At 42.6% G+C, this 19,938-nt stretch overlaps 1 protein-coding gene across 9 annotated transcripts in view; it reads right to left on the minus strand.

Annotated features, from left to right (window-relative positions):
* The window catches only part of TIAM1 (TIAM Rac1 associated GEF 1), a 665,813-nt gene that overhangs the window by 326,140 nt on the left and 319,735 nt on the right, over positions 1–19,938 (minus strand). For 7 of the 9 annotated variants that reach the window (XM_081558051.1, XM_081558048.1, XM_081558046.1 and 4 more), the window contains one exon: positions 1,423–1,600. The exons of the other annotated variants lie outside the window; for them this stretch is intronic. The gene's annotated coding sequence lies outside the window, so the exon portion shown is untranslated. The remainder of the gene's footprint in view (positions 1–1,422; positions 1,601–19,938) is intronic. 9 annotated transcript variants of the gene reach the window in all.

Raw genomic sequence — 19,938 nt, forward strand, 5'->3', positions numbered from 1 at the left:
AAGCTTTAAGTCCCTAGGTTTCTTGGACAACTCTTGGAGAGTGAGGATGCGGACACCAGGCTGACAGCTACAGCAAAAAAGCACCAAACCCAAACTTAAAGCAGATGACTTGGGAAAATTACCTAAGATACGGAAGAAAATACTACCGAGCTTGGATTTAACCATCCTTTCTCGACATTCCAATGGCACTCTGCTTCATCTCCTCCCATTCCGCCTGTGGCATGGCTATCTGTACATTGACACACTTGTCTTTCTTTGCATGGACCCCTTCTTATTTTATTACAATCTCCCAATGGCAGGGACCATGCCTTACTCATTATTATATTAGCCATCTAAATAAACTAAAGTTTTAGTACTGCTTTTTTCAATGGGATGTTCATCACTCAGATTGTCTATAACAAGAATATTTCAAAAATATAAAACATTAGACCCCATAAGTGGGCACAAGATGACCCAACTTATATTCAAGTCAAAGTTAACTATTAAAGCAAGGTTTCTCTTGTTGGTAAGGGTGCTGTGGAATATGAACATAAGGCATCTAATGATGTATATAAATTATAATTGTTAATAATAAAATTTTTCACTCCCTCCTGAGGTATTTAAGAACTTACTAAAATAAACATAATGATTACCCTTCTATGATTTGAAAACAGACCTCCAAAATTGCAGGAGAAAGGATGAAATGTATTTATTTCAAAGTTAAATTTGAAGCAAAAATCACAAGACAACAGATTGCAAATTTAAAATTAGATTCTAGTGGGAGGGCTTGGTTTCAAGCCTGTTTTTTCCCTACTGGAGGCTGAGCCTGAAGACAGGGTAGGGGGGCTAGGGGGGGTGGGGAGGAGAGCTAAGATTAAACTGAGACAAAGTTCTGAAAGTTTTAGCTAAATCTCTACAAACCCATGAAAAGCATTTTGCCAAGTCACACACAAATACCCCTAACACAGGAGACTAAACAGGAAAGTTTTGCAACAAATAAAAGATGATCTTTGATTTAGAAAGATTATTATTTTGACTGCATTTATTTTGCTTTTTGAAAGATTACCCAAACCAGAAACAAAACATATCATTGTTCTGAAGTAAGATTTTTGAAGCCGGGTTTGCCTTTTTCAAACATAATCCCATCTAAAGATGGTAAAGCTTGGGAATAAATTTCAAAGATCCCTGAGGGCAATTCACAGGGGGAAAAAGATAGGTACCTGCTTTTTCTTTCTTTCTTTCTTTCTTTTTTTTAGTTTTAATGCTAATACTTTTGAATTGCTAGATGGGCATAACCTTAATCCAAAAAAGTGAGTCCAAATTCTTTTTCCCACAAGCTACATACACCACGCCAATGCCGTGGTATCTGTCTCACCACCTCTGAACCATTATGTTTAATTCATGGAGGTATACACAGGCTCAAGCACACATTCACAAACTTACCTTACAAGGCAACAACGGTTCCCAGCCCAACTTGCCCCAAGAGCACTGTGGCATTTAGATATGGAGACTGGTAATGATGTCAGGATGAACAGTGACGGTGGCTGGGAAGTGCATCAGCACCTGCCCCTCGAGGTGGCCATCACAGTCTCATCTGAGTCTACACAACTGTACCAAAAACCTGGAGAAGGCAGAAGAAGAGAAAGCCGCTATTCAGCCAGAACACAGGAAACAGGAATTTTCCATCAAACCCATTTACATAAATTCTCCAACATCCATTTTGTGTGAAATAGCACACCCCAGATCAAACAATGCAACATTTAGCTACAGGTCTAAAACGACAGGTATAAATCCATAAATACAAGCATATTTACATTTACAGTAATAAATCGCTCTACAAACTCAGTAATATCTTATCATTTTATTCTGTCTCTACAGATGAAGGGATCAGGTAACAGAAATCAATTCCAGGGGAATGATTTCATGGTTCCCTCTTCTTTTTAAAGTGTGACTGGAGTACAGGTGCTTTACAATGCTGTGTTAGTTTCTGCTGTGCAGCCATGATCAAAAACATACACAAACAATAAATGCTGGAGAAGGCGTGGAGAAAAGGGGTGTTGGTGGGTGGAAATCTAGACTGGTGCAGCCACTGTGGAGAAGAGAATGGAGGTTCTTTAAAAAACTAAAACCAGAACTACCATATGACCCAGCAATCCCACTCCTGGGCATAGATTCGGAGAAAACCGTAATTCCAAAAGGTACATGGCACCCCTACATTCATGATTCCCTTTTAATCTTTCAAACATCTCAACAAACAGAAATGAGTGACAAGAAATCAGGGAGTCTCAGTTACTCTCAAAGCAGAGCTATAGCTCTCACAGAAGTTGAAGAAAATGCTAAAAGACAGTAAAACAAAAGACCGAATTCAGTATGATAGACCTTCTCATTGTATGCATGTGGTATTGCTGAGAATTCGTGCTCACGAATTCTCATGTTTTCAAAATAAGCTCCACAAACAAGCATTGTGAGTGGTCTTTGTTTTCTAAAACATGGCTTCTGGTGAGACTGGAGATGCTAAGACAGGAGAGGGGCTTCTAATTGCTCAGTGGTAAAGAATCCGCCTGCCAATGCAGGAGATGCAGGTTCAATCCTTGGAGGATCTCCTGGAGAAGCAAATGGCAACCCACTCCAGTATTCTTGCCTGGAAAATTCCACGGACAGAGGAGCCTGGTAAGCTACAGTACATGGTGTCGCAAAGAGGACACAACATAGTGACTAAACAACAAGACAGGAGAAAGCCCCGAGGGCTTCCTGAGGGCGGCTGCCCCTCATTCCTCTCCTACAGATCATTCCTGTGGGGCTGCCCACAATGAGCACCTATAACTGGTAGCCTCACTAAGGTGGAACTCAAGATGACAAACAGCTTGCAGAGAAACACAGAGAAAATTGCCTACTGTTGCGGAAGGCAGTCACATCAAGACAGTAAAGAAATAAATGTCCATATCCATAGAAGATAGCATAATAAGTGAAGTTACTGTTCACCCTATCTTGGAAAATATGCTACTTCGCCGTGAACCTGGTGACGCACGCTTGCCAGGAGAGGAACACGAGTTCTCAGCAATACGCCATTATTACCCTACAGTACATGTCCTTGCCATAATTCCCTTCCTGCTGTCCTGTCCACTCTCTTGTCCCAGGCATCCTCCTTAAGCTGCTCTCTGCAAAGTTTTAAATTTTCAAAGCGGTTCCTGAATTGCTTAGGAACTGGCAGAAATTAATAAGCAACAGCCCATTTATATTGAAATGGACTCATTACAGTGCCAGCTGCCAATAATTTGCAAGGGCTGGATTCTTGCTGGCAAACCGGGCCTGCAGGCGGCTGTCCTCCACCTGCACATGGAGGCTGATAATGCATTTTTTATACTTAAAAAAAAAAAAAAAGTATATATTCTGCTACCAGAACTGAAATGTTTCTCTATTATAGTCTTCTATTCCCTGATCAGAAAAACACTATGGGCAAGAAAGTGAAAGTTATCAGGCATTGTTTAAAAAACATGTAGGAAGACAAAACCCAGTCTATCTGGGATCTGGGATCTTTTTTTCTCCCCCTGATCCTCATGGAAAAAGTACTTTGACTTGTGACCCGTGGAACTGACCCCATGGTGCAGACAGATGAAGAGAACATATCTGTTCTTTGTGATGAGCAAATATGCTAAGGTTGCAATGAGTCATCAAGTATTCAATCTATATCAAGCACTCACAGTGGATTAACTCCATGGGCTTGCGAATATACACAACAGCCTGAGAGCCACCAGGATTCCGGGTTTTCTTTAAGAGCCACAAAGAATCTACCTTCAACAGGAGGTAGACAGGCTTCCCTGGTGGCTCAGTGGTAAAGAATCTGCTTTCCAATGCAGGAGACACAGGTTTGATCCCAGGTCTGGGAAGATTCCACATGCCACGGAGCAACTGAGCCCATGCATCACAACTACTGAGCTCACGAGCCGCAACTACTGAAGTCCCCCCACCCTAGAACCCATGCTCCACAATAAGAGAAGCCACTGCAATGAGAAACACCGACACTGCCACTAGAAAGGAGTCCCTGCTCACTGCCACTAGAGAAAAACCTGCCCGGCAACAAAGACCCAGCACAGCCAAATGCAAACAAACGAACAAGCAGCAGGTAAACAGCTAACTCAGTGATGGGAGTTTGAGCCTGGAGTCCCACTGCATGCACCAATCGGGTCAGTCTTGTCACATATTTGAGAACAAATATGTTCTCTTCATCTATCTGCACCATGGGGTCAGTTCCACGGATCACAGGTCAAAATACTTTTTCCATCAGAATCTGGGGGATAATAAAAGATCTCAGATCCCAGATAGACTGGGTTTTGTCTTCCTACATATTTTTTAAACAATGCCTGATAACTTGTCAATCTTGTCACTTACTTGCAAGGTGATTTGCGGTAAACACTAATTATCAGTTTACCCCTCTACAAATAGGGACAAGAATTCCTAAACCATTCTATTGAAATAAGCATTAAGTGACATCATCTATGTTAAATGATTATTTCAGTGCCTACTCCTTGATCAGTTCTCAATAAAAATACTAGATTCTTTTCACTGTTATGCAACATTTGAAAACCATAAGGAAGATGCTACAAGAAGGGCCACTATCAAGAGGAATTCCTTAATCATGGTACCTAACTCACTGAAACTGGGTCTACGGTCTAAGTTGGATGAAACCGATCGCCTCAAAGGTGTCATGAGACCAAAGGGGAATTCATTAACCCAGCTGGAAGACGTGATTGACTCAATTTGCCACAGTGCACGCACACACGCAAACCACGCTAACAAAATCTGGCAGAACCAGTTGGACAACTTGCATTGCATTAAGATGACCCCCAGTGAAGTGAACGATAAATGTGCCAAGTTTTATAGTCTCATTCTGATTCATCCCAACTCATAAAGTCAATTTCTGCATCAGGTGTCAAATAACCAGTTTTCACAGGGAAGTGTCTGTGCTGGAGAAGGGAAGGGAATTACCAAGCTAATCCCAGGCTTCAAATACCTCAAAAATAGACAGGGCTCAGAAGTTTCATCACTCCAACCCGAGACGGAATATGACAATGTCAGAAATACTGTGTCCATGGCAGTTAATCCATGGCTTTCCCTAAAACGTCTGCCACACCAGAACTTTCTTTTTTACCTCAGAAAACACTCATGAGAGGCATCCCGCCACTTTTAAGTCCCTGCAAGTTCCAGGAATCAAAGTGTACAGAGAAAAGGATATTGTACTTGCCGTCAAAATACCCATTATCTACACCCCAAGCTCTATTACTTACTAACTTATGTGATCTTGGGCAAGCAAACTACCCATTCCAAAACTTAGCAGGAAAAATAAGGATGCATAATATTATCTGCTTTACTTAACATCTACCTGAAAAGGTTGTTTTAAAGCAGAAATTAGAGATTCAACATGAAACACTATAAAAGACTACAGAAGTACGTTCATTCTTATTCTGTTCATCATGAATAAGTGCCCCCAAAGTGTTTCATAATTACTAAATGAATGAGAATCAGAACATTTCCCTTCATCCTGAAACTTAAAGTGGGATGGGAGTAGTAGTTTTGGGTCAAAATCCTAAACGAATCAGAAATCCTGAATACTTTTTATATGCAGTAAGCACCAAAAGAATGTAGATTTTAGCATTCACATTTAGTCCAAAAATCAGCCTGGGGTGAGTAGATGGGCGGATGAATCTAGGACACTGAAAATTTTTTATTGGTTCAGAAATTAAAGAAAATTCATCATTTGGTTTGCTGACGTTTTTAACTATCATTATATTCAAGAAAGGACTTAGCAGTGACTTCCAAAGATGCATGATCTAAAATAAAACAGGAGAAATTATTGCTGGAAAAATTTTTAAAAAATCCAAAGATTAAGACAAAGTGCAAGGGAACAGAATGAGGGTAACAATGCAGACCCTATCAATTTACCCAGCTGGCTCAATTGGACAGTAAGTTTTGGTAACGGCCAATCAGATGGGGAAAACAGAGTAGCTGTAAGACTCACAAGGTCCTAATCAAGTGTTCAGAAGAAGGACAAACATTCTAGGTGTTAAGATCAGACAGGAATTTCCACCAGTGGTCCTTTGAGGCCACTGTGATACAGGGAGCCACGGTTTTTGGGTTTTGGTTCTGGCTGTGCTGGGTCTTCACGGCAGCACGTGGGCTTTCTCCAGGTACAACGCGTGGGGTCTTCTCTCAAGTTGCAGTGCACAGGCTTCTGTTGCTCTAGAGAGTGCAGGCTCAGAAGTTTTGGCCCGCGGGCTTAGCTGCCCCCGCACCATGTGGGATCTTAATTCCCCGACCAGGGATCGAACTCTCATCCCTTGCATTGGAAGGCAGATTCTTAATCACTGGACCACCAGTGAAGTCCCTGAGTCATATGTTTAGAACTGTATCCTTTCAAAGACAAACTTCATATGACTGTTTCTTGTCTGGATAACTGATTCAAGAAAAAAACAAAATCACAGTTCGGGGACAGAAAGGCTGAAGAGGTATGATCCTGCTGAGTTATAGTGGCTGCTTACCAGGAAAATCTCTTGGGATGCATGCTTGCTCTCCAGAGTACTGGGCTGAGGAGGGGTAACTCGAGTGAGATGGGGCTCCGTGCCCAAGTGTGGCTGGTTCCTCCTACCACCTGGCCACACCTCATCTGGCATAAAGGGACGGTTCCATCGGGGGTGAGCTTGTCTGGCTTGTGTGAAAACTGAGCCTGTGACAAGCACTCCTGAACAGAGAAGAGGAACTCACCTTCCCTATCATGTACACCATGTGACTACTGGGGGCCCTGGAGCAGGACCAAGGTTCTCCGCAAAAAAACTAATCCCTCCACACAGATGGGGGGCTTCCCAGGTGACACAGTGGTAAAGAATCTGCCTCCCAATGCAGGAGACCAGGGTTCAACCCCTGGATCGGGAAGATCCCCTGCAGTAGGAAATGGCCACCCCCTCAGTATTCTTGCCTAGAGAATTCCATGGACAGAGGAGCCTGGCGGGCTACAGACCATTGAGTCACCAAGAGTCGGACACAGCTGAGCACACATCTCCCCCCTCATCTCAACAGAGATGAATGAGTCGTGACAGGGTTTCCAAATTCCTCCTCCCTAAAGCTTGGATGAAATGGTTTTAGCCCAACCATGTTTTCCAAGGCAAGTAAAAAATAGACATCCAAATCGGCCAAACAAAATTCCTGAAAGTTCCCTTATCCAAAGACTGCCCTGATTTTGAGCAACTTCTCAGCACATCCAAATGCATCCCAAGGTAACTGGGAAAAACATGTTCATAGAATTGATATTCTTAAGCCAGCTAAGTCAGTTGGGAAATTTCCCCTAAAATGATAACTTTAATTTTAGAACAGTGAATCTTTGGCAATACTTAACCGACAGGTTCAGCTGGAACAGACATGACTGTGGTTTCCTAGGAGTCAAGTCAGTGCACTGCAAAGTGAAGTAATATATTCTCCCCTGGCTCAGGGAGATCTACCATTTATGGAATGCTTACTATCTGGCTGGCACCGTGTAAGTGACTTTAGACCAAAATACTACTCTGTAAGTTTCCCTTGGTTCTTGGTATTTATCATCTTGCGACTATACTTGGACACGGACAAGTGCCAATGCGTACAACTCAACTCCAGCATTGCATCACCCACTACGAAGTGTTTGGAAACCACCAGTCCCAAAGGGCAGAGTTACACAGCTGGTCATCAGATCTTTCCAAACGCCCCCACACAGCCTGGCTCTGAAAGGGGCTCCAATGAAGTCCCAGCTTACTGAAATGGATAGGCTTTTTCAGGACAGACCCCAAGAATCACATAAATTTTCAAGATTCTAAGCAGCATCATTCCTACTCTGAAGCCATGAAGCTACTGAACCCTTGAGAATTCCACCCAACATTCCAAGAGGAGTGACCACACGATGCGAGAGAGCTCAGCTCTGGGCTCCCGGCTCAATTTCAAGTCTGAGTCACATCAGAAAAGCACGCCCATGTCATTGTAAGAGAGCACAGAAAAAACTGATCTCAAAAGAAAATGGGAATGGAGCTGACTGACTGCAGTTAACTTCTAATGCTGAAATCCTTCTTTCACGACTTCACCATGTCATGGCTTAAGAGCTCCTAGAGAGAAAAGGAGGTCATCTAGGTTCCCACAGAAGAGAGTGAGAGGGGATGATACTCTGTTGAAACTGCTTCTGTAACTCCTGTGAAATGTATCAGACTGTTTCACCTTTAAACTGCACTCCCAAACAATCTTCTTGAAAATACATCAATGCCTGAGTTTGGAAGAGATTGCAACATACAATCGCGTCACCCAACAACATCTTTTCCAAGCCACTCAGTAGACATGACCCCCCATCTCCTCATCAGCCTCTCCGGGCACATTTCCTGAGACCCTCACACAGAGTTGGGGGGGAGAGTAGCTACTCTTACACCATCCAAGACGATATCTCAAGGGGAGAGAATCTGGTTTTCAAGGCAAAAGTTGAACCTTGAACAGAGACAGAGGTGTCTCCATCCTAAAGGAGACTTGGCCTTGAGTGAGCCCTGCAGAGGAAGGGCACCAAAAGAGAAAGGATGGTCGCACCCAGCCGCAGCTGCCTGCCTCCAAAGACCCTCCCCCAGGCTCATCCAAGAGGACCCAAACGTAGGAAAATTGTCATTTCTGTGATGCTCTCCAGCCCCTAACAACCTGGCCTCTCCCTTTACCTGTTCTCCAGCAGCCAAGAAGGAAGTCTTTCAGACCAAAAGACAGTCAGGAGGTCAAGCAGTCCTTTTTTCCTTCATCAGGAAGCAGAGCGGGATTTCATCCCTTCGCCACCACACAAGCCATCGCTGTGCGCCCGGGAGCTGCCTTTCCCACTAAGAATGGGAGGATCACTCTGTGAATCAGGCAAGAGCTCCCTGGACTGAGGCCACGCATGCAGGTGGCTGGTGTGGCAACTCTGCCTGCCAGCATGGAGGGCTGGGACTGTCTTTGTCAGAAGACAGGGGAGAGGCCACCAGGCTGGGGTGCGCCCAATTTGTGCTGCTTATCCCTGGCACTCTGAGGCTAAAGGGCCCCCAGAAGGCATCATGCCCCCCACCCTGGATACCTGCTCCATCCTCCTTGGGTTCTGTTCCTGCCACTGTGGGATCTGTGTTGGCGGAAAGTGTATGCGAGATGGCAAAATTCTCCAGGAGAAAAGGTTACAGAGAGAATTGGGTAGACTGGACACTAAGAGGGAGAGGAAGGAAGAACAGCTAGAAACATTAAGTTTGTGCATACACGTGCCTCTTTGATAGCAAGTGGATTTAATAACTAAAAGTCAAGGAGCAAGTAAGACAGCTGGAAAACAGAGCCGCCGGACATAAAAACGGAAGCCGTAATGGGGTCCTGTGTAACACTGTTGCTAGGGGGAACACCAGGAACTTCAATTTTGGTATGTGTTTATGTGGGAAGATAGGATTTGTGGGGGCGGGGAGTGGATAACTGTTTAACAGTGGGTGTTACTTTTTGCTGCTGCTGCTAAGTCGCTTCAGTCGTGTCCGACTCTGTGTGACCCCATAGACGGCAGCCCACCAGGCTCCCCCGTCCCTGGGATTCTCCAGGCAAGAACAATGGAGTGGGTTGCCATTTCCTTCTCCAATGCATGAAAGTGAAAAGTGAAAGTGAAGTCATGCCCGACTCTTAGCGACCCCATGGACTGCAGCCTACCAGGCTCCTCCGTCCATCGGATTTTCGAGGCAAGAGTGCCGGAGTGGGGTGCCATTCACTTTTTGCTGTTATGACAAAGTGATTCAGCTCTGTGTTTACATACATTCCCTCCCTCAAGGGCCTCCCTCCCACCCCAACTCCCCCTTCCCACCCACCTAGGTCATCACAGAGCACCCAGCTGAGCTCCCTTTGCTTTAAAGCAGGTTCCCATTAGCTATCTATTTCACACAACAGTTCAGTTCAATACAATCACTAGTCGTGTCCAGTTCACATGGTAGTATATACATGGCAACACTAATCTCTGAATTCATCCCACCCTCCCCTTCCCCCAGTGTATCCACGTGGTATAGATGAACCTATTTGCTGGGGAGGAAAAGAAATGCAGACATAAAGAACATGCACGGGAAGACAGGATTTTAATCAAACTTCAATCTTCTGCTGAAAGAATCATCCGCTTGAAAGTCAAATAAAATAATTTTTACAAAAATGTTGAAGAAATTCCTCTGAAAGATTTTCAAAATAGGGATGATTCTCTACCTTTAAGTCCTCATCTTTTCAAAGAAAAGAGATTAAGTCTCAGTCATAAGACAGAATGACAGCATACTGGTTCCCAAGTCAGTCCCTGGGTACTTAGCCCAAAACACTCCTTTACGCCCTCATTTTAAAATGAAAAAAATCTTTTAAAGTGATCTCAGTTTTATATTTTCAAATCAATTCAAATTGTTTTGCAGTTAGGCATTTACGACCGCAGCTCTAACAGGAAAAACACAAGTCCTTATGTCACTGACTCTAACAAATGCATTTTTCATGTTGAATGTCTCTGAAGTTGGCTATAACTTATAATCACAAAGGTGTGATAAAAATTAGCACCATTTTCTTTCTTGGTTGGTGGCACGTAAGAATGGTGTGTCTTAGAATGGTTAGCAAGTCATGAAAGAGGGGATATAAAAATAGATTTTTAAATAGTCATAATTGCTTGGTGAATTATTGGGTAAAGCGGAGTGTCTACATAAGAACCTACTGATTGTTAACAATTCAGTTCAATTCAACTGTTACTTATTAAGCACCCACTTTATGTTTGGGATAAGGAAACTTATCCCCACAAACTAAGAAAATGGTGGACACTTTTCCACTCTGAGACAGGGCTGTAAAGGCTAATCAGACCTTATTAATAGTGAATGACGGGGGGGATGCATCGGAAATTTGGGATTAACAGATACACTCTATATAAAATAAACGAGAACCTACTACATAGCACAGGTAACTATATTCAATATCTTATAATAACCTATGCTGGAAAAGAATCTGAAAAAGAGTGTGTGTGTGTGTGTGTGTGTGAGTAACTGAATCAATATGCTGTATGCCTGAAACGTTGTAAATCAACTGTGTGCTCGGCTCAGTCGTGTCCCACACTTTGCGACCCCATGCACTATAGCCCACCAGGTTCCTCTGTCCACGGGATTTTCCCAGCAAGAATACTGGAATGGGTTGCCATTTCCTCCTCCACGTAAATCAACTACACTTCAACTTTAAAAATAAATAATTTTTTAAAATAGTGAATGATGGGAAGAAACAGACGAATTCTGCAAGGGGGAGCTGTGGGTCCAATCTGGTTCTGAAAGGTTCGTTGGATTTGGCCTGACTTCTGAGGATGGGAGGAAATGAATAAGGATAGGAGAGAGCTTGCAAAAAGAAAAGGGCAGAACATTCCAGGAAAAGAGCAAAGACTCAAAAGATTAGTCCAACGTTGGAGAGAAATAGATGGAAAAGAGCTGGAGGTGATGGGGCTTTTAGAAACATAGGTTGGGGTTATGGATGCAACAGAGAAATTAGATGTTATTAAGTGCAATGGAGTCTGTGATAGGATTTGATTAGGGGAGTTACATGATCAAACATGTTCTGCCCCAACCCCTTCCTACCCTCTGGAGTAACATGAAAAAGAGGTGGAGGCTTGTAGCAACCAAGGCATCAGGCAGTGCCTGGAGGAAATAAGGAGTTGTTGTTCAGTCGCTACATCATGTCTGACTTTTTGTGATCCCATGGACTGCAACATGCCAGGCTTCCTTCACCATCTCCCTGAATTTCTTCAGATTCATGTCCATTGAATCAGTGATACTATGTAACCATCTCATCCTCTGTCGTTCCCTTCCCCTCCCGCCTTCAATCTTTTCCAGCATCAGGGTCTTTTCTAAAGAGTCAGTTCTTCGCATCAGGTGGCCAAAATATTGGAGCTTCAGCATCAGTCCTTCCAATGAATATTCAGGGTTTATTTCCTTTAGGATGGACTGGTGAGCCTTGGGATAATAAATAAGACTGTCCCGTATCCCATTGTTCAGTCATTCTGTTCTGTGAATGGAGTCACTAGGACTTGGTAACCGCACATATACCTGTGAGAAATAAGGAGGGAAGGAGAAAAAAAAGGAAGAGACACTCCTGGCATTTCTGGTCTAGTAACTGACCAAAGAGAAGATGACAATAACACCTTCCACTGTGAGGACAAACGGAGCATCCAATTCAAAAGTTGCACACTTGAGAGGCCGGAATTCCCTGCCAGCGATCCTACCGGAAATTTGGCGTCCATTCCACACAAGGCCTCAAGCCCAAAGGAACCAAGTTTGGAACACACCAGCTCAGCCATAAAAGAAAGAAAGAAAAATATCCTCCCAAAATGCTTAGATCAGGAAGGATACCAAAACAGACACACAAGCATTGGCCAATACTATAATCAAAGACCTTAAAATCAGCAACAACAACAAAAAAAACCCCACACGTCTCATAACTTATGAGAGGCCACAGGCTTAAAACACTATCTCACTACACTTTTATTGACCAAGCCAGGACCTATAATAATAAATGGATTCAATACCATAGATAATTTCACACAAAAGTAAAAGCTTGATGCTTCAGGTTTGGTGCCACAAAATTAAAATGTGAATCAGGTTTGAGTGCAGCCCCTAAAACTCCCTAGGGCTGCAGGGAACAGCTAGTATGCTTCTTACTCACACCTTGGGACTGGGGTTATAATTTAAATAAGATCACTGACTGCAAGGCTGATGTTCCAAAACTGTACAAATCACAGTGGAATGTGCCTGGACTGTATAAATAAGTGTGGTTGAGCACCACTTCCAAGAAAGGTAGCATTTAAGGACAATCACTTCACCTTTCTGTGAGTGAGTGAAATGAGAAGCTGACAGCTATGAACATCAGGTAGACTTTCCAAGTTAGTTATGCTCTGCTAGTGACCGATAGAGATGGTGAGAGCAGGGCACATGGCAAACGGGATAGAGAGATGGCAGGAAAGACAGACACTAATTTGTTGTAGTTGTTCAGTCACTAAGTCATGTCTGAGTTTTTTTTTGAGACCCTATGGACTGCAGCACACCAGGCTTCCCAATCCGTTACTGGCTCCTGGAGTTTGCTCAAACTCATATACATTGAATTGGTGATGCCATCCAACCATTTCATCCTCTATCTCCCCTTCTCCTCATGCCTTCAACCTTTCCCAGCATCAAATTATTTTCCAGTGAGTCAGTTCTTTGCATCAGGTGGCCAAAGTATTGGAGCTTCAGCTTCAGCATCAGTCCTTCCAATGAACTATGGGGCCACTAACTTTGCAGCTTCAGCATCAGTCCTTCCAATGAACTATGGGGCCACTAACTTTGGAACTCAATCCGACTTTATTAAGAGGATGGTCCAGAAGTTTCTATTGTCCCTACACTTAAAAAGAACTGCACAAGTCTTTTAAGTTGCTTAAGCCAAAATCCATAAATATCATAATGAGAACCATCAAGAGATTTTCTCTGCTGGGCATTCTTTTTATAGTAAATAGGTGATTCAATTAAAGTAACAAGTACCACTGAGATAAACTCCAGAAATTCAAGATGGAAAACAAATCCTTACTTTATTTTTTTTTTTAGATTTATTTATTTGTTTATTTTTTGGCTATGGTAGTTCTTCATTACTATACACAGGCTTTCTCTAGTCTTGACAAGCGAGGGCTGCTCTCTAGTTACAGTACGCGGGCTTCTCATTGCAGTGGTTTCTCTGGTTGTGGGGCACTAGCTCTAGGGCTTGAGGGCTTCAGTAGTTGTGGCTCATGGGCTCTAGAGCATTGGCTCAGTAGTTGTGGCACAAAGGCTTAGCTGCCCTGCAGGAAATGGGGTCTTCCCAGACCAGGGATCGAAACTATGTCCCTTGCATTGCAAGGCAGATTCTTAGCCACTGGACAAGCAGAGAAGCCCCCTAATTCTGACTTTAAAGGCTGACTCAAGATCTTTTTGGCTGAATAATGACTAATATTCATCCCAGCCAAATAACAAATTGGAAGAGAAATAAAAAGCAGCCAAAGTCACTCACACTGGATTTTTGAAAGCAGAAGAAAAAGAATTAAACAAAGCACATATGCCCCTCCCTGAAGTCGTAAGAGGATAATCAAACTCTTTCAACATAAAGATGATTCCTGGGAGGTCATGAGAACATTTCTAAAACAATGATACATCAAAGTCCCCAGAAAAACCGATACACACAATCACAAAGTAAATCTGTTCCCTGTATGACAGCAACAAGCTTAAAAAGCTTGACATTCATTGCCAAGTAATATCTATGAGACCACACACAAGGCGAGTGAAACAGACACCAGGGCCTGCTTCTAAGAATTAATGAGGATGCTCCTATCCAGGGCACTAATGTGCAAAAGGTTTAATGGGAATCCTCATTCAATAAAACCATTCCGAGCATGCCCACCCAAAACAGAGTGTGCGCCGTCACTTATTTAATCAATGTATAAATTACACGTATGTGCTACTGTGAAAATACATTATGCACATTTTAAATTTCTCTGTATGTTTATAATTTGCCTCATTTATTTGGACTGAACAGAAGTACATATAAATTTAAATGCATAACAGAGAAATTCTGAAATTCCCTTCCTATGCCCTCATGAAATCATCTTGCACGTATATCCAGTATTAAAGACCACTGTTCTGGGACAGGGAAAGCTGATCTGGAAACTAAGAAAAAATAAGGAAAGAAAGACAGTGGAAAACGCACAGGGATGCCTCCTTAACTTTACCGACATCTCAGGCTTACTGTGAAGCAGGAGTACAGCAATGTCAAAACCTCCCAGAATCTGCAAAAAGGGAATGCAACCATTCAGAAGACCAAGTCAGTAGACACATACGGAAAACTGATGCCTGCTCTGAAATTGTCTGCTGACAGCACGAGCTCTAGAGAGGCTGTTAAATTGTGTTTTTGCAATCAAGACAGTTAACAATATCCCTTCACCAGTCATCAATAAAACAATTTCATGTGCAGAAAAAGAGAATGATATAAAAAGGAAGGACTCATTTTTGCAACTTCCTCATCCCCAGTCCCTGGAAGACAATATAACGATGGGCCAAGAAGCAGTAAGCAAAAGCACATTTGCAACCATCACTGCATTGCTCAGTGTGGGTAATCTCAGACACAGCCAGGATAAGTAGCCAAGAAATTTCAGTTATATAGTCTGGAAGAATAAAGGCTAGCAATAACACATGCAAAGGAAAATTATTTTTAAAAAGGTTTTTGTGAGTCTGTTTCTTTTTTGTAAATAAATTCATATGTATCACTTCTTTTTAGATTCTGCACAAATGGGAAGTCATATGACACCTCTTCTCTGTGTGACACACTTCACTCAGTATGACAAGCTCTAGGTCCATCTGTGTTGCTGTAATTAGCATTGTTTCACTCTTTTTAATGGCTGAGTAATATTCCTTTGTGTATCAAACTTATGGTTGCCAGGCAGAGAAGGGATACATGTATTGGCAGTTTCAGATATATAGCAGGCAGACACTGCTATATTTAAAATGGAAAACCAACAAGGACCTACTGTACAGCACAGGAAATTCTGCTCAATGTTATGAGGCAGCCTGGATGGAGGGGAGTTTGAGGGAGAATGGATACACGTACATGTCTGGCTGAGTCCGTTTGCTGTCCACCTGAAACTATCACAAGATTGTTAATCTGTTGTATTCCAATATAAAGAGTTTAAAAAAGAAATGAAAGAATTTTTTTAAACAAAATTTTCATCTTGAAATGGGAACTAAAGGTTTCCTCTTCTGGGAGAAATTCTCTCTCTCTCTAGCTTCCAATCCCAGTAACAAAAGGAGTTCTCTCTGGGGCCTTTCATCAGCAGTTGACCTTGCTAATCTGTCCCCCTAAAAAAAAAAAAACAACAGTGCTCCCTCCCCGTGGATTCCCTTATATAGTTATCACATGCCCTCCTCATCCCAACTATAGTTTCTGCCCTCAGCCTTCTACCTAACTCTCCAGAGTACTTTCCTCTTTAACAGACTAATTTACTTCCTTCCACACTGTCATCTACCTTAATCTCCATCTTCAGTACAAATCCCTCTTCCTAAGTCCCTCTGGACACCCCCATAGGGTGAACCTGTTGGGTGAGCCATAGGGTGAGCTCAAATCTGACACACCATTTAGGGTCAAAACTTTCCACACTTAGGATTCCTCCCAGAAGGCAGCAAGATTTATAAATGTAACAGAGTTGCGATGCAGTCAGAACTAGCCTTCATCTGCTTAATGTCCCCACGACCTTGAGTGAGTCAATAAACAACCCCATGGACCACCTTCTCCATCTGCAAAATAGGAAATCTGCCTTGTAGGTGTCTGCTGGGGACAACGTGAGGCAATGTGTGAGAAGACATCCTTCTGTCATATTTACTTAGGGCTTCATAAATCTTCATCTCTGGACTTGACTGGTGGCGCAGTGAATAAGAATCCACCTGCCAATGCAAGAGATATGGGTTCGATCCCTGGTCCAAGAAGATTCCTCATGCCATGGAGCAAGTAAGTGCATGAGCCACAACTATTGAGCCTGTGAGTCACAACTATTGAAGCCCACATTCCAGACACACTCAGCGTCCCTCTAGAATGCCACTACATCAGTCCTGCACTGCTAAATGATATGCAAACACCCCTGGCACACCCAGCAGACATGAATCAGAGGACTAAAGGAACAATATTCAGAAGAGTCGGTTTTACTCAAAGATTTACTCAGGAGGTTACAGGAGCTTTGGGGTAGATTAATACTGGAATACAAACTTTTAATGTGTATGATTTTCTACAGGAAAAAAATAGACCAGGAAAGACTAGAGATCTCTTCAAGAAAATTAGAGATACTAAGGGAACATTTCATGCAACAAAGTGCAAAATAAAGGACAGAAATGGCATGGACCTAACAGAAGCAGGAGATATTAAGAAGAGGTGGCAAGAAAACACAGAAGAACTATACAAAAAAAGATCTTCATGACCCAGATAACCATGAAGGTGCGATCACTCACCTAGAGCCAGACATCCTGGAATGCGAAGTCAAGTGGGCCTTAGGAAGCATCACTATGAACAAAGCTAGTGGAGGTGATGGAATTCCAGTTGAGCTATTTCAAATACTCAAAGATGATGCTGTGAAAGGGCTGCACTCAATATGCCAGGAAATTTGGAAAACTCAACAGTAGCCACAGGACTGGAAAATGTCAGTTTTCATTCCAATTCCTAAGAAAGGCAATGCCAAAGAATGTTCAAACTGTTGCACAATTGCACTCATCTCACACACTAGCAAAGTAATGCTCAAAATTCTCCAAGCCAGGCTTCAACAGTACGTGAACCGTGAACTTTCAAATATTCAAGCTGGATTTAGAAAAGGCAGAGGAACCAGAGATCAAATTGCCAACATCCACTGGATCATTGAAAAAGCAAGAGAATTTCAGAAAAGCATCTGCTTTATTGACTACACCAAAGCCTTTGACTGTGTAGATCACAACAAACTGGAAAATTCTTAAAGAGATGAGAATACCAGACCACCTGACCTGCCTCCTGTATGCAGGTCAAGAAGCAACAGCTAGAACTGGACATGGCATAACAGACTGGTTCCAAATTGGGAAAGGAGTATGATAAGGCTGTATATTGTCACCCTGCTTATTTAGCTTATATGCAGAGTATATCATGTGAAATGCCAGGCTGGATGAAGCACAAGCTGGAATCAAGATTGCCTGGAGAAATATCAATAACCTCAGATATGCACATGATACCACCCTTATGGCAGAAAGCACAGAGGAACTAAAGAGCCTCTTGATGAAAGTCAAAGAGGAGAGCGAAAAAGCTGGCTTAAAACCCAACATTCAAAAAACTAAGATCATGGCATCTGGTCCTATCACTTCATGGCAAATAGACAGAGAAACAATGGAAACAATGACAGACTTTATTTTCTTGGGTTCCAAAATCACTGCAGATGGTAACGGCAGCTATGAAATTAAAAGACACTTGCTTCTTGGAAGAAAGGCTATGACTGACCTAGACAGCATATCAAGAAGCAAAGACATTACTTTGCCAACAAAGGTCCGTCTAGTCAAAGCTATGGTTTTTCCAGTAGTCATGTATGGATAGGAAAGCTGGACTATAAAGAAAGCTGAGCACCGAAGGACTGATGCTTTTGAGCTGTGGTGTTGGAGAAGACTCTTGCGAGTCCCTTGGACAGCAAGGAGATCCAACCAGTCCATCCTAAAGGAGATCAGTCCTGAATATTCAGGGGAGGGACTGATGCTGAAGCTGAAACTTCAATACTTTGGCCACCTGATGTGAAGAGCTAACTCATTTGAAAAGACCCTGATGCTGGCAAAGATTGAGGGCAGGAGGAGAAGGGGACGACAGAGGATGAGATGGTTGGATGGCATCACCAACTCGATCGACATGAGTTTGAGCAAGCTCTGAGAGTTGGTAATGGACAGGGAAGCCTGGTGTGCTGCAGTCCATGGGGTAGCAAAGAGTCAGACATGACTGAACGACTGAACTAAATTGAACTGATGATTTTCTAAGAAGAAATACCCATCTTCTTCCCAAAATAAAATGGCACATGGAGTGGTTAGAAATTAATTCTCTTTTTGTGGAGCGTTTTATTGAAAAATTTTGCAAAGCTCTGTTCTTTCAAGATATGCTTCATCACTCTTCTCCTCTGAATCCCTGTCGTAATCAGCTATTTGAAAACTTGTCTTAATCCTCTCCTCGATTAGGATGACAAGTTCCATGAGGGAAAAAGACTACCGTGCAGTACTCTTTTATCATATGGTTCCACAGCTCATGGCCCCTGCATTAGTCACGGTTCTCCAGAGAAACTAAGCCAATAGGATATGGATGGATGGATGAATGACTATTTTAAAAAACTGGCTCATGAGATTGTAGAGTCTGGCAAATCTATAATCTGCAGAACAAACCAGCAGTCCACAGACCCAGGAAGAATTCATGCTGCTGTCTTGAGTTCAAAGGCCTCAGGAGAAGAATCCCTTCATTTTAGAGGACCTCAGTCTACTTTTAAGGTCTTCAAGTAATTGGATAAGGCCCACCCACATTGTGGAGGATAACCTGCTTTACACAATGTCTGATTTAAATGCTAAATCACATTTTTTTTTAATTTTATTTTATTTTTTAAATTTTCTGGCTGTGCTGGGCCTTCCTTGATATACAGGGTCTTCCTTGATACAGTGTCTTTTCTCTAGTCTCAGTATGCAGGCTTCTCGATTTTGGGGGGTAGGATAGGTGCCCAAGTAACAGTTTGGAGAATGAGAAAGAGAAACCAGAATAGGGCCAAAGGAAAATACTATTAAAGATTAAAAATAAAAATACTAAGAGGCCAAAAATTGAGTGCTTAGTAGAAGACTCTTTACTGCAGTACAAACTCTGGGTTCCGGGGATGTGGTTCTTCTAGAGGAGGATGGAGAGAAAGTACAGTAGGAAAGGCCAAGTCTCGGACTGGCTGGCAAAGTCTGGGCTTCTCAGTCACTCAGTCAGGTGGGTCCTGGCTTGGCTGTGGTATCCATCTCAGCAGTCTAAATTTGAGCTGGCTGGGTATGTGACATGCCTAAGTCATCATTGCATTGCCCAGTAAGGTCTTCAGCTGGTCAGTACGCTAAGTGGTGAGAAGAAAGGGAACAATGGGCTAGTTTTCACTCTTTATTATTTATTGAATCTCTACTGAATACAGCCTCAGGGATGGGTGAGGAGATTCAATGGAGATGTGCTCTTCATAGCATTTAAAGGCCTAAGCAGTCATATGGAGATTAATATCATATACACGTTTATGGTTTTAAATCACATTTTAAAAAATGCCTGGTAAAAGAAAACAGTGGGGAAAGAAGGAAAAGAAAGAACAAACTACCATATGATCCTAAAATCCCACCCCTGTGCAGAAGAAACTATACTGCAAAAACACAGATGCACCCA

Source organism: Giraffa tippelskirchi, chromosome 2, assembly GCF_054371585.1.
Source record: "Giraffa tippelskirchi isolate mGirTip1 chromosome 2, T2T-mGirTip1v1.2.pri, whole genome shotgun sequence".
Taxonomy (NCBI): Eukaryota; Metazoa; Chordata; class Mammalia; order Artiodactyla; family Giraffidae; genus Giraffa; species Giraffa tippelskirchi.